The 15,456-nt window shown below is 42.3% G+C and overlaps 1 protein-coding gene across 2 annotated transcripts in view; it reads right to left on the reverse strand.

Annotated features, from left to right (window-relative positions):
• Positions 1–12,134, reverse strand: part of Fmn1 (formin 1) — a 370,006-nt gene extending 357,872 nt beyond the window's left edge. For both annotated transcript variants that reach the window (XM_057780542.1, XM_057780541.1), the window contains exons 1-2: positions 12,037–12,134; positions 11,452–11,573 (exon numbers count right to left, since the gene is read on the reverse strand). The gene's annotated coding sequence lies outside the window, so the exon portion shown is untranslated. The remainder of the gene's footprint in view (positions 1–11,451; positions 11,574–12,036) is intronic.
• Between the last annotated feature and the right edge of the window lie 3,322 nt (positions 12,135–15,456).

Consider the following 15,456-nt stretch of genomic DNA (forward strand, 5'->3'; position numbering starts at 1 on the left):
ACGGCTTGGGTACCACTTTATGGGATGCAGGCTGAGCAGGAGCTTACCTGAAGAGGATCTCTGAAGACTGGCTCATCCCCATTAGTTTATCAGAAAGAGAGAAAATCTGACTTTCTTAGACATGAGACAGGATAAGTAAACAGTACATAAATAGAAACCCAGATCGTCTGCTGTATGAACATTTCACACAGGGGATGCTTAAATGTGGGTGGCAATGAGAAGAAGATTTAGAAATGCTGATCCAGATGGTTAAAGACTTAGGACCAGTCATCCACTTTACACACTCTGGCCTGGGATGGCCCCAGAAGCCTGCCGGGCCAAGAGCCCTAGCACTGCCCTGTCACCTCATGTTTCCTTGGAGCTGTGCAGACACTGGCTCATTCACCTTCTCAATGGGAAGATGGTCCAGTAAGATAAGGTCGTCCGTTCGCAAGTCAGCCTCTCGGAACACAGATGCTCCTGTTTGGTTTGCAGAGTCTCTGGAAGCACAAGTGGAGGAAGGAAGTCGCAGGAGGTGCACAGGGCAGCATGCCTCGGCGGGACCTCTCCAACCCACGCTTCGCGTTTCTCTTCCTACCAAGATTCTATCTGCTTGTCATCAGAAGAATTCCTGGGCTTTCAGTAGAGTGCAAGAAAGAGGTCTCATCCCCTGGAAAGCCTGGGTGGACAGGCAGGTATTCTCTTATTTGAACATCCAGAGTGCTTTATAAAAATACTAATAATGCCAATAGCTGCTATTGCTTGAACCCTCAGGAAGATACTATTGTATATATTTATTTTACATTATTTCACTTAATACTCTCACTGTTAACCCTGTTTTACAGAAATAAAACCAGGGCTTAGGGAAGTGAAGGGCTTTCTTGTTATTATTATACATCTAGTAAGTAGACAGCAGGCAGCCTGGACCAAAGAGCCTTCTAACTCTTAGACTGTACATACATGACTATGCACCTCACCTCACTGGATCACATCAATGGGCATGCTTCTCTTTCCTCCATTATCTCTAAGAACAAATGACCCAGTCCTGATGCCATGAGATTGACACTCGACTCCTTTTGTAAAATCAAGATATTACTTGCCAAGACTCAGCTTTGCCAGCTATTGAATAGACACAGTATACATCTTCCTAATGGATCCAGACAAAAATTAGACACAACTTCTCATGCACTTACCACAGCAAATGGCACAGAAAGACTTAGTAAAACACATATTTACCAGATGACTATGGAATGCCAGGACTTATGTGGGGAAAATAACAATAAAACAGCTGCCTTGGAGCCAACACACTAGGAATTTACTGCATGTTGGCTGCACTCATTCTTTGAGGACAGGGGTGGGTTATGTGTGCTTTAACATGGATTTTCTGTGGAAATTCCTGACAGTAAGTTAATATGCAATAACATTTTGGTGAGCAAAACAATAAGGCTAGCAGTTCACACAATTTCAGTGATCTAAAGTGTTAGGGATTATGCTGACACAGTAGGTTGACATTTATCTAACAGTAGGTAAAATACCTTAAAATGAAGTACAAAGGAAACATCCCCAGAGCTGGCACACTGGAAGCCATTTAAGCTTGGCAGCCCAAAGCAGAGTAACAAAATAGAATTGCACAGAAGAAAGAATCTTTAATAATACTCAAGATGTAGGGAAGAGAGGGGAGAAGTTTCAAAAGCGCACAATAATCAGTTGATGCTATATGAGGACAATAATTTATAACTTATTTTTAACCAAAACTCATATTATTTTTAGTTAGAGATTTTAAAGAAATAACTTATCTGAAATGAGGTAAATTTATTTGAAGTTTCACTTTTCTTTTAGTTTCATTTTCTCTAATTGCTTGGAATCCAAACCTTTATATTATTTTGTTATTTTTGTTTACCCATTTTTACACAAATATTTACAAACATCCAGGTACATGCATGTCTGAAATAATGTGTACCTAAGGTTAATAATGGGAATTATAGCATGAGATAATTTTTATTTCCTCTCATAATTTTGGGCCTTATTGAAATTCCTTTATTAATTTATTTATATCTTATTATGAGTGTTCTACTTGCCAACAGAAGGCATCAGATCCTATTGTATATGGTTGTGAGTCACCATGTGGTTGCTGGGAATTGAACTTAGGACCTCTGGAAGAGCAGCCAATGCTCTTAACCTCTGAGCCATCTTTCCAGTCCCTTATCAGAATTCTTAATAACCAACATACATTATTTCCATAAAGTGTGTTTCAGGGCTGGGAAGATGACTCATACGTTCAACTTCTAGGGATGTTCCTTTACGTTCGTTTTCAGGCATTTTACCTACTGTTAGATAATGTCAACCCGCTGTGTAAACATGAAGCCCTTCCCATGCAAGCATGGCAGCTGGAGTTTGGGTTTCCAAAAGGCATATAAAAGCCAGGTTGGATATTGAGTACTACCTGGATTCCCAACACTCAAAAGGCAGAGATTGAATCTAACAAGACTAGCAGGAATGGTGAGTACTGAGTTCAGCAAGAGACCCTGCCTTAATATGAACAATTGAGCAATCAAGGAAGACATTAGATGTCAACCTCTGGCCTCCAAATGCAGACACACATGAGTGTATACATTCATACTCACCCTTACAAGCACACACGCACATAGAACACAGAAATTAAAATACATTATTTATTTAGAAAAGCTTTAAGTTGGTATAATTTGGAATAATTTCAAGGAATCTTCTCATTTTATATAAAAATCCAGTATTCCCCATGTTTAACCTTATTCATATTACAATACTTATTTCTTTCAACTTCAGTGAACAACTCATTGCCTATGAACAACTTTAACCACTGCTGACTATAAGACAAAGGATAAATAAATTTTTATTACCTTTACTTTTGGAAATGTCTTTTGCCAATCAAACTCTAAAGCTTTTATATATGTTTTAGTAAGAGAAGAGAGATTTTCATAAAACTATGTTTGTGAAGAGCTGTAACTCCTCCTGCATTCAGGCAGGCATTTCTAGTCTAGGAGTTAATGCTACTCACAAGGAAATGATGCAATCGTAAAGAAACCTTAGATATTATTCACTGTGCCCCTTCTCTCCTTCACTTCAGCCTTTATGAACACCTAATCACCTTGCCCTGAACTCACTTCTCCACCACAAAAGGAAACTGCATGGCATTCCAGGTAGCTCTAAATATGTATAAATATTTCTTTTATTCTGATCCGAATCTATTTCTATCAATTTCTTGCCCCTACTGCTTGTATGATAATCCAGCTCTTCTCCTGTCCAACCCCCTTTAAACTCCTGCAAACTTCCTGTTCCCTGAGATATCTCATCCTGGCTTTACCATCCCCAGCACTGAGAGAGCCCTTAAATGCAAGAGCTTCCAGCTTTGAAAATCCTGATGATCACTCAGCTCTCCCTAGCAGTCAAGGCAGTGGCTAGAACTAAAAACATTCTTTTCAAACCATGCCAAAGTGTGCTCAGGAATCACAAATCCAACTCATGCAACTGTTCCTTTAAATCATTCGATGAACACATCCTACGCGGTGGCTAGATTCTATCTTACAGTTGCTTCACCTATCTTGGATTTCAGTTTCCTCTTTACCCTGGTTTTCTTTCTTGGCAAACTGGGGATCATTCTTACATTACCTTTGCCTGAAAGTGGCCGAATCTGCCTGGGTTTTAAGACAACTTAAGCAAAACCAGAAGCAAATGTGATGCTGGGGCATTCGTGGACCATTTTATGAAATCAGATAAAGAAAAGAGTGAGCCAATAGCAGGAAGAAGCTAAATCAGAACCTTCGGGAAGTTCGTTTCTCAGGTTGAACCCTGGAGCACTTCCCTATAACTTAACTCAAGTGATTCCTACATTCTGTCATCCTCCAGTCGAAAACACTGATTTGAAGAAAATATCTCGTATATCCCCTCCTGGATGAAAACTCTATTGCTCATTTACCTAGGTTTGGCCAGAGATGTGGCAGTGAATATAAGGGCTCTTTGCTTCTAGAAGGGAAATGGGTATTTACAACATATCCCAAAGGTACCGTGGTTCTAGAGCAAAGTAGCATTCAGAGATATTGAACTATAGTCATCTTATTTTCTTGCCTTTCTCCTTGATAGGCATCAAAATGGGAAGTAATTACATCAGGACAAGTGAGGTAAGTAGAAAAACAGAAATAGCTGGTCAATAGTCCTAGATCTCCCCAAATCTCAACCTCTCAGGAGAATTTCCCAGGAGGATATACAATCTTCTTAGGGAATTTCTTGGAGACTATTAAAAGAGAGAGAGAGAACTTTAGATACTAAGAGTCCCCCCCCCCAAAAAAAAAATGAAAGGAGGGAAGGCTCTCTCAGATTTCTGAGGTGTAAAGGGGGAGAGAGATGTAAAGACCCAAAAGGAGATTCATGCCTTGCTTCCTGGCAGTCCCCAAGGAAGCCATAACACCCTACAGGTGTGTGTGTAGTACATGCAGGTAGGTGGATACACAGGAGATGTCATGAAGATTGTGACCCGAACACTATAGCTGAGAGAGTTGTGATGGCAAAATGCTGAGTGTCACAGTGCCAGCCATGTGGCCTACTACTCCATAACCAGAAGGCCCCTCTGCCAAAGCTGGGGCATGCTATCATTCTCCCAGACCACAGTTCTGGGCAGTGCTGGAGCTCTAAGGATGGTGGAGGCCAGCTGCTTGGCCTTCACAAGAAAAAGCATGATTAAAACAGAAATAAAAGTTGTTTTTAGTGAATAAAGAGGGAAGATTCTTGTCTTACGGCTTACTGCTGTTCTCACTGATGGGGATACTCATCTTCTTGGCTTGGATGAAAAAGACAGGAGCAAAATGAGACTTTAGTAATTCTGTCTCCCCGCTCTGGATTTATCGTGCAAAGGAAATTGTAACAGTGAAAGCCCTCTACACTCCTTTAACAAATTTTCAGAACAATTTTTCGCTCTGGATTTATCGTGCAAAGGAAATTGTAACAATGAAAGCCCTCTACACTCCTTTAACAAATTTTCAGAACAATTTTTCAAGTCCCTTTGTGCTCATGACATTCATTTTCCTTATGCTATTCCCCAGGGCCCACGACACAGCCCTCTGTGTGTATTCCCAGGCTAGACCCTTCCCTTTGTCCACTCTCTTGTAGCTGTGTTTCAGGTAGAAGCGCCACCTTGCTTTGTCATTTGTTCAGCTTGTGATTTACATTTCATAACAAATCTGACTGAGCTCTTGAATTTAGTCAATAGTGATAAACTGACAGCTATGGATACGTTTCGTCTTAAAGTGAAAGTAAGTGTGGGGAAGGGGACGAAAAAGCCAAGTCACCCAAACTGAGTCTGGGATTTCACTACCCTTTGTCCTCTTCATTTTTTTGGAATTAGAAGAGCAATTCCTTCCAGAAAGGAGTTCAGTGATGTAATGAATAAAGCGAGGATGTCAGGTGACCGGGATCTATTCTTAGTTGTGCTACTGAGCAGGAGTGACCTTGGACAAGTCATTTTTCACATTCTAATTTCATTGTTTTCTACATTACAATAAGAAAACTACCTTTTCATTTCCTTACAGAATTTGTGTGCAAGAATTATATATAGTGATTAAGAATACATATTTTTTTTAGTAATCTGTTATAGTCTTTCTTAATAAACTGTGATTTTTGTGGAGTTAAAGTTCCTCAAATATAAGGCCGGGTGGTGGTGGCGCATGTCTTTAATCCCAGCACTCGGGAGGCAGAGGCAGGCGGATCTCTGTGAGTTCGAGACCAGCCTGGTTTACAAGAGCTAGTGCCAGGACAGGCTCCAAAGCTACAGAGAAACCCTGTCTCGAAAAACTAAAAAAAAAAAAAGTTCCTCAAATATTCCTAAGAATTAGAATTAATGTATGTTTGCAGATCTTAAAATTAGGACTAGCTTACAACAAACCACAAAGTGGACTTAACACAAAGATAGTATTATACACTAAGGAATGCTCTCACTTTATTTACCTCAGACTTGAATGGGTAGCAAAACCAGAATTCAAAAGCCCTGCCAGTCTCCTATGGGTAAGCAGTAGAGGATGCTACAGAAGAAGCAGATACATGGAGATGAGGACACTGTCAAACAAGGCCAGGACGGGTGCCAATTCTATAAATTCATTCCACTTTCTGCAGATCTGTTAGTTTAATTTTTTTTTTGCAAAGCTTTCCAAATATGCGTCAGGCTTAGAAATTTGTCCAAAGTGACTGCCTTCATCTAAAAAGAGAAGAGATGACCACTTTAATGAGTATAAAAGCTTTTTTTTTTTTTACTAGATATGTACTCAAAATATTGCACTATATTTATGGCTTATCCTGCTTTAAAGTAAAATAAATTAAAACCAGGAGTGTTCTCACTTGCCTACTAGGGCATAGAAAGTAGAATATAAGCCTTGCAAATGGGCAACACACTAACCAGAATCTACTTAAATGTATGTCCTTGAGCAAGCACACTAAGCTCTCTGAGCCCCGGTCCTTCTGTTTAAGAGGTTCTGTGCCAATTACTTTGTGCACATGAGGGGCCAGCAGAGCTAGTAACTGAGGCAAGGTTTCTAAATCCTCTATGCTAGCCCAGGATGAGCCCGGGCGAGGTAACAGTCACTTTTCACTGCCTGCCCTTAGACTGACTATCCTTTAAGGATTTTTTCTTTGTTAGAACATCAGGGTGCATGAACTATGTGCTGGAATGGCAAAAATCCAGCTCTGTTAGTATCCACAGGGCTTAGGGCACCAAGGCATGCTTCTTGACAATGAACACAGCAAAGCGGAAGTCTACAGTTTTATGTATTACCTCTAACAGAGAGATTCTCTATGGGTTGCCAGCCCCCTAAAGGGGTTCCATATGGGATATCCTGCATATCAGATATTTACATTATGATCCATAACAGTGACAAAATGACAGTTATAAAGTAGCAACTAAATGATTTTATAGTTGGAGGGAGCACCACAACATGAAGAATTGTATTTAAAGGTCTGCAGCATTAGGAAGGTTGAGAACCACTCCTATAGTACACACAAACTATTCTCTAGGTAGAAGACAAGATATTGTATTCTCAAAGAATAAGGAAATTTTACTCAGCACCTCCTGAGGTCTGAATGCATGTAAACACAACGTTTATTTCTCTCAGAGGAGAATGATCATTAACTATCATCATAACAATTATTCCAAAATAATCTCTACCTCCTAATTCAGCAATTTTACACCATCAAAGTGCAAACACCTTGCATTTTCATACTTAGAAAAACTGATTCAGGACAACCAAGGCTGTTACACAGAGAAACTCTGTCTCAAAAAACAAAAACAAAAAATAAAAGACAAAAACCTGGGACTCTAGACAGAGATGTGGCATTTGTGGGGAACACTCAGAGAGCGATGACAGCACCATAGTCACCCGTACATACCTAGAAAAGCGCCTCTCGCCTATAGGGGGCACCGTTCATTCACACAATTTCATGTGGACTTCATTGGCGTGAGTGTCAGGTTCTAAGAAATCAGAATTGCTGCAAGGAATGGGTTACTGGAAAAGGCTTTTCCTACAAACCAAGAAGGTTCTTGTTCTCTTTGAAACATGTGTCATTTTTACTGTGTTGGTAACACAGGAAATAGCATCAAACCTGGATGAGTGTGAGTAGCTGTCTTCATGGGTTCAGAGCAGTACAGCTGGATGAGTGTGAGCAGATGTTCATGTGGGCTCAGAGCAGAACAGCTGGATGAGTGTGAGCAGATGTCCACGTGGGTTCAGAGCAGAACAGCTGGATGAATGTGAGCAGATATTCATGTGAGCTCAGAGAGAACAGCTGGAAGAATGTGAGCAGATGTCCACGTGAGTTCAGAGCAGAACAGCTGGATGAATGTGAGCAGATGTCCATGTAGGCTCAGAGCAGAACAGCTGGATGAGTGTGAGCAGGTGTTCATGTGGGCTCAGAACAGAACAGCTGGATGAATGTGAGCAGGTGTTCATGTGGGCTCAGAGCAGAACAGCTGGATGAATGTGAGCAGCTGTCCACGTGGACTAAGAGCAGAACAGCTGGATGAATGTGAGTAGCTGTCCACGTGGACTAAGAACAGAACAGCTGTGGCTGAAGGCTTGTTTAATAGCACTGCTCTATTTGATGGATTTTTAAAAATGTACCAATGTTGGGGTCATTTATGTCCACTGTACTTCTTTCCCCCAGAACATGCCCTAGAGCCCTCTCATTGAGAAGGGACAGCTCAGGGCAGGGATGTGAGAATTGGACCTGTCAGCTGCAACATAATGCTATTTCCTGGGCTGCTTTTTATCTCTCCTCCCCAGTCTGCTGCTTCTCAATTAATGTCTCAGCCCTGGTGGATAGCATAGATGCTAAAACGTCCTGCCGACTCCAACATTCTACCCTCAACCGCTTGTCACTTGGAAGACCAAAGAAAAATGTGTTTAATTTGAAGTATATCAGTATTTAACAATGATCGGTGACACTTTAGATAGGAGAACAGGGATGAATAGTAATAAAATGGAACACAAAAAGTCAGTTTTGATTAAGGCAGGAAAACAAGAGATGTGCTTGTTTGGAAAAGGGAAAATAAAAAGGACTTGGCTAGAAGTTTATTTCCTGCAGAGAATTTCAGAGGTCTGTTCAGTTTAGGAAGGTAGCAGTAGGGAGGCCCAAGGAAGGAACAGTTCTCCCCCTAACCACAGAGGCACTAGGGTAGGATATGTTCGAGGGCTGGGTGAGTACAGAAAACCACTGGTTACTCCACTATCTTGAGACTGCTTTTACTTTTCACCAAAGGACCCAGAAACTGCAAGGAAGACACAGTCCATTCCTGAGTTTCTAGTCTTTTATGTTGCTGAGGTCAGCGGGTCGTACCCACTCTACCTCCTCCAACTACAGTAATTATTGTTTTACCAGGCACATGGATCCCTGCTTTGTCTGCAGTTCAGACCCTAAACACGGGGATATTTCATTTCCTTCCAGAGGCCAGCCTGTTGGTGCAGGCTCACATTTGCTTCTCGTGGTTTAGCATCTCTGCAAAGATCAAGCACGTCGGAAGAATGCCAGCACACAGGCTGAGACCCGCTAAGAATTAAGCTGATTTTAAACCAAATACTATGTACATCCAAAAAATATAGCGGGTGTTAACAAATGTGGCCCAGAAGAGATTACAAGCAACTCCAAGCATGATCAAACCGCCAACAGTGGAATCACTCACTGCAGGTTCTTCAACATCCCTGATGACTTTTATTGCTTACACAAATAAAGTTTCAATTTGAAATATTAAAAGCAAGGTCACCTGAAACACAGTTCAGTCTGCAATGATATGCATGAACCCAGAGCTCTATCATAACGACTGTGGAGCACTTGTGCCAGGTCAGAGAAAGATATTCCTCAGTTCGCCATCAAGCTTGTTGACCACCATCATGCCAAGTCCCAAACTGGCCCCAGTTTCTACTTCTCTTCCTTCGCCCCACTGATTTTTATCTGGATATGGCAGAAGATTAGGATATGAAACTCAACCCTCAGTTATCAGAATTTCTATAGCACCCCACTCCCTTGACCAAAGCATTTAATCTAGGCGGGCACCTGTGAATAAAGGACCTATCAAGAGCAATTCTTTCCTGGGACTTTTTTGCTTAAGACTTGGGTTCTGGAACTAGAAGGATGTGAATCTAGAGTTTATGAAGGCGCTGGGAGGGCAGGGTCTATAATGGAACAGAATGAGATCAACAGGGAAGGGAGAAGCAGAGCTAAAAGAGAACTGATAAAAATGCCCAAAGACAAAGAGCTAGAGAGCAGGATGACAACTTCAGGAGCCCCTAAAACTCAGGAGCCATCTTGAATAGACCAGCTTCTGCACCAGGATATTAGGACCCAGTTGGGCTCAGTCATGTGAGACCCGAATGCTCAGCCTTTTGTTTAGGATACTTTCTGTTGGACTTCTATCCCATACAATAAAAGCATCCTACTAATATGAAGGACAACAAACTCCAGATATCCAAGTATTCCCCTCCCCAAAGCAGATGGAATGATATGAACTTCTCGGGATAAGAGATACGAACTACATAGTTATTCAGAGGTTCTGTCTAGTTTGTAGTCTTAGAAACGAATCATGCTGTTACACAATAAGTTACTTCAGGGTAGTGATTTAGAGAGGCTTCAATTCCCACAGACATTTGAAGCAAAGCTGCTTGACTTCCCCTGGGCAGAAGCCAATACATTCACTAATGAGTCTGCAGAAGGCACAATCTATCAAGACAGTGTGGTGAAGAGCCAGTAAGAAAAGAACAGCCTAGGACAGGCCTAAAGACCAGAGAGAAGTCCCCTCCCCCAAAAGCTTCTGATTTAATGCATCTTAACCGAAAGCTTGCTAAGCATTTGCACAGGCTGGAGTTCCTATGACATGGTACTTCAATCGGTAGGACCCTTAAGAGGCAATCCCATTGAGAACCTGAAGATGACCATTCCCTGTTAGCATATGTACTGAGATCTAAAACAAACAGAGAAAGAGAGAAGACACACATTTTAGGGCCTTTGTTGCTGGCTAGTATTACTACCAGCAATGATCATTAATTCCACCATTCCCATGTGCCAGAAAATCACTAAGCATCTTACTTACATTATTTCATTTACATCTACAACTTCCCTACGTGAAGAGAGAGGGGGGAATATAATAAATTCTATTGTCTACATCAGAAGGCATTTTCTAGACATACCTCTGAGACTCGACAACCATTGCTCAGCTCTTTCCAGGGCTTGCTGTAAGGTCTATTAGATCTCTGATTTATTAGCTCTCTTTTAGGAGGAAAGTATTAAAGCTGAGAATCAAATATCAGATTACCCCCTCATCATGGAATGATTGCTTTAGAGTATTTCAAAGCTCTCGATTCTCCTCAGCCAGAGACACCTAAACAATCCTCTTCCTTTCTCTCAAGGGTATGCAATCTAGTGGAGCATCAAGTAACAGGTTTCTAGGCATACTGCAGGGATTAGGACATAGGAGCCTCGTTGGAGGGGGACCTATGGTAAACACCAGAGTGACACACACCCTGTCTGCAAGCAGGAATACTAAACAAGCTTTGGTACAACTGGAACCACTGTGGGAGAAAGCCAGATGCTTTGCCGCTTGACCTGGGCTGCTCCAAGGCTTAACTCCTTATGGGTATAACTTGCCTCACACAGCTCTGTACTTCAGGACCACAGACCCTGCATTCAGCCCACCACAGCTGTGTCAATGCCAACATCAAACTCTCTAGGAGTTAGTAAGCAGAAATGTGGAGGATTAAAACAGAAAGATCCCTTTGGAAAATCTCAGTTGCAAGTGGGAATATTGCCCTAGCACACACAACACACACACACACACACACACACACACACACACAAACACACTGTCCCCAGCTAGGTGTCCTTGAGTTAAAAGAAGGTTTCGTTGTGGCTTCTGGAGACAAGGACATTGCCCGCTATTGGGAAGAGGAGTGTAGGACACTTACTTACATAGAGGAACAGAGACGGCCTTCAGGGAACTAGAGTTCTGAATGGAGGAGAAGATGATGATGTTGGTGATGGTTGTGATGACGACAATGATGCCTGAAGAAAACGGTGATGCTGAATGCCACCTATAAACACAAGCACAGTGCAGCAACAGATACCCTCGTTATTGCCAAGACAAACACGAGGCAGCTTCTATTCTCAATCCAACTTCATTGCAGTATAATTGCATCGTTACAGTGGTGGTGGTGGGGGGGGCTTCATCCTCCCCTCTGTGGCCCTCCAACCCTCCCAGCTTTCCTGAGCCAACATGGAATGAGACTGCACTGACAGGTCAAGAAGGTTAGGGCCTGAGAGTTAACGATGTGAGTTCTGTAGAGAGGGATGTTGGGGTGATTCTAGGGGCCACCAACGCACTTCCCAGCACCCAGCAGCCTGGCTGCAGAGCTGGAGGAACCAACTCCACAGAGAGGACGCTAAGGTAGGAGCTTATCAGTTCTGACCAGAACCCTAAAGCCGGGGAGGCCGAGCGGGCAGCCTTTGGCTGCGAAGAAGACGTGGGGCAGACGGCCACGAGGAAGACTCTTTTACCTGACCAGCTACAGCAGGAGTAGCAGCGGCTGTGAGGATGACTCCGCGCTCCAGTCCAGAGTCGGAGCCCTGAAGCGGCAGCTTCGCCTTCCACCGCCGAAGCCCCGCCCTTTAGGCGCAAGCTCCGCCTCGCTAGCACGCGCCTGCCTGACAGGCTGTTTGGGGGAGGTGCGCGATGGACTGATAGACAACCATGCTGACCAATAGAAATGTCTAGCGGCTGCTGTGCTAAGGATGGGAAGGCGGGCAGAAAGCCGCAGCGCCAAGTTAACTGACCTTGCTGAACCCTCACTGTCTGGCCTGGGACCTGCCTGCTGGGTCGAACGTGGTGGTTTTTTAAGAGAGGCCTAAGTGAATGGTGAAGATGACTACCTGTTCCCGGGGGTCAGGCCCCTTGTTTGCTACCCTTCCAGGGTGCGTGCTCCGGACTGGCTGCAAGTGATGGGGGAGGGGAGCTGGTGGCCTCAGCTTTGCCAAGGTTCCCTAGCTTAAGAGACATGGCCAGGCCTGGTGCCAGCGCCTCTTATTTCATTCTCTGTTATAATCTAAAATTGGCCAAAAAAAAAAAAATATGGAAAACTCAATAAACCAAACCTTTATGTTACTTCTCTAGCGGGTCTCTGCCCAACCTTCCAGCCTCTCCAAACTGCTCTTCCTATAAACGACCCAAAAGCTCAATCGATTTAAACAGAAAAATGTTCAGACTTCGGTGATGAACAGAAGGGGGACCGAGTCGGGGTGTCAAGGAGCCTGGGTCTTGCAAGACAACGAGCCTGCTTGTGTGAATCTTGCAAAGTTGAAGCTCTTTGCAGCAATGTTGCAGTGCTGGTAACTCAGTTCAGACCTTGATACCCAGAGACGCTGTTTTGTTCCAAATAAAGATCTAACCACTGATGATTACAGCTCAAACCAGGAAAGCTTTCGTAAGAGGATTAGAGGTCTTAATGACTTTGAGATGTGGGATGTGATTTAGGGATCTTTTCCAAGTAGGTAGGCAGGAAAGGGCAGCCTTTAATCCGCTCCCACGTAAGTACAAAGCCCACCATCTGCTATTTAAAAATAGAGTTCTATCCTGAATAGTATAAAATGAAAAGTACAAAAATATTTGAGAAGGTATAAAGTGATTTTCCCTTCGAACATTTTCTAGAAATAAATTGTGAGAACTCTGATGCATTCTTAAAATAGTAGCTAAATACCAATAAGTGCCAGATAGATAGATAGATAGATAGATAGATAGATAGATATATCAATATTCCTCCTCAGTCCTCGCATCTATCCAAAGTGAATTCCACATACAGATATGGAAATTTAGGCTTATAAAGGTCTTGTAATTGTCTAGATAGAGTTCATATTAAATCAATAATTCTCAGTAATTATCACCAGTTAAAAGAATAAAATGCATTAACACTTTTCTTGGAAATACTTTCTTTTTCCCTGAAAAGTATCCTACAGGAACTTAGTTCCTCTATGACCAACTCCTTCAAACTGTAATCTTCAAAGCACTTCCAATGCCCAAGCATCACCTCAGAGTGTGTTAGGAGCATCTGCAAGTTAGTTTTGTTTATGGTAGAGGCTGTGATTTGATATAAATGTGAAGGAAGTACATTTTTCCAGGGCTTGACCCCATCTAGATGTTAATTGATGTAGGGAAATAATTCTTTAAAGTATTCTAACAAAATAGTTATTTGGTTATGAGAATTTAGTCTTGGGAAGGAAATAAAAAAAGGAATCTAATAACTGAAACCCTTCACCCAGTATTGTTTCAACAAAATTCTAAAGAAATAAACCCTAATTTGACCTTTAATCAACCCATTAATGTTGTTCTTACCTGAGGAAGGCAGAATAAGGGAGGAGATGGTTTAACACCTGTCTGTTACTGTGACAAAATATCAGAGAAAAAAAAATCTCAGAGGAGACAGGGCTAGAGAGATGACTCAGCACTTAGGAGCACTCAATGCTCTTGCAGAGGACCAGGGTTCAGTTTCCAGCACAGCCCATGCACATCCACTCCAATTCCTGGGGTTCCAGCACATGGTATACACACATAGATGCAGGCAAAACACTCTTACACATTATATAGATAGATAGATAGATAGATAGATAGATAGATAGATAGATAGATAGATAGAGATAGAGATATATAGATATATTCAGAGCAAATGGGAGAGGAAAGTCTGCAATGCACAAATACCCATGTGATCCTTTTATTATCACCAACAGCAAGCAAAACTACTGTCCACAAATCACGATGGGTTAATTCCATTTGGAAAAGACACCATCCTCTTCCTATAGGAAAGAGAGAAGGAGAAGCTTAAGCCAGGTTGTATACTCATTTGTATCCATAGCACACAAGTTTCTCTGCCCTAGTACACTTTTTAAATAGCATTTTAAGATTAATCTTAATTTTTGAAATGTATGTGTGTGTATGTGTCACGTGTGTGAGTGCCCAAAGAGGACAGAAGAGGTCATCGGATCCCCTGGAGCTGGAGTTGGAAGTGGTTGTAAACCGCCTGCGTTAGTGCTGAGATTGGAACAAGGTCCTCTGGAAGAGCAGCTAGTATTATTAACTGCTGAGCTCGGTCTCCATTCCCTCTATAGTAAACAAAACTCAAGCATGTAGTTATTTGGCTAAATAACTAAGGGTTCTCTTTTTAGGAATGAGGTAAAACAGGCCAAGTCACTCGAACGCTGTTTCTCTGTGAAGCCTTCCCCTGTAAATTTCCAGTTCCCTATTAGATTGCTTGTACTTTACCCCACCGTCCTCATAAGGGGCTGCTGATCTAGTTGCTTCCTCCACATATGCCCTTTTATTATGTCCAACAGTAAGTACCCGCCCCACAGGTCATACTGAATTAAATACTTTGAGTAAAACAAACCATTTCTTCCTCAGGAATTCACTGTCTACAGTTTGTCATCATATCCCTCATAAGACCTTGTGTATATTAGGAGTGACTTACGTTGCACAGTTGGATCGTTTTTTTTTTTTTTTTTCCCCTGAGGTGGGTGGGTGACTTCAAGGTGTGACTTAGAAGGGCTGACGAAGGAAAGAAGCAGAGAAATAAGATGCCCAGAGAAGAACAGGAACATTGGTGCTCTTATCCCAAAGGACTCTAAACCCAGCAGGGAAGCACAGAGATGGGAAATACCTGGGAACATGCTCTGTGATTGCCAGGTCCCACCTTGGCAGTTGTGACCAATCAGAAACAAGGTTTGTCAGGAAGTGACTCTGTAGAAATGGAGTCTGGATGTTGGGGACCAGCAGGAGTGAAGTACTGGCAGAGACTACTAAGAGGTATGAAGAAAAATAGGAACGGCGCCAAACAGCTCTTTTTTAAAAATTTTTATTGAGCTCTACATTTTTCTCAGCTCCCCTCCATGTCTCTCCCTTCCCCTTCAACCCTCCCCCAAGGTCCTCATTCT

The sequence above is a fragment of the Chionomys nivalis genome, chromosome 9, assembly GCF_950005125.1.
Source record: "Chionomys nivalis chromosome 9, mChiNiv1.1, whole genome shotgun sequence".
Lineage (NCBI taxonomy): Eukaryota > Metazoa > Chordata > Mammalia > Rodentia > Cricetidae > Chionomys > Chionomys nivalis.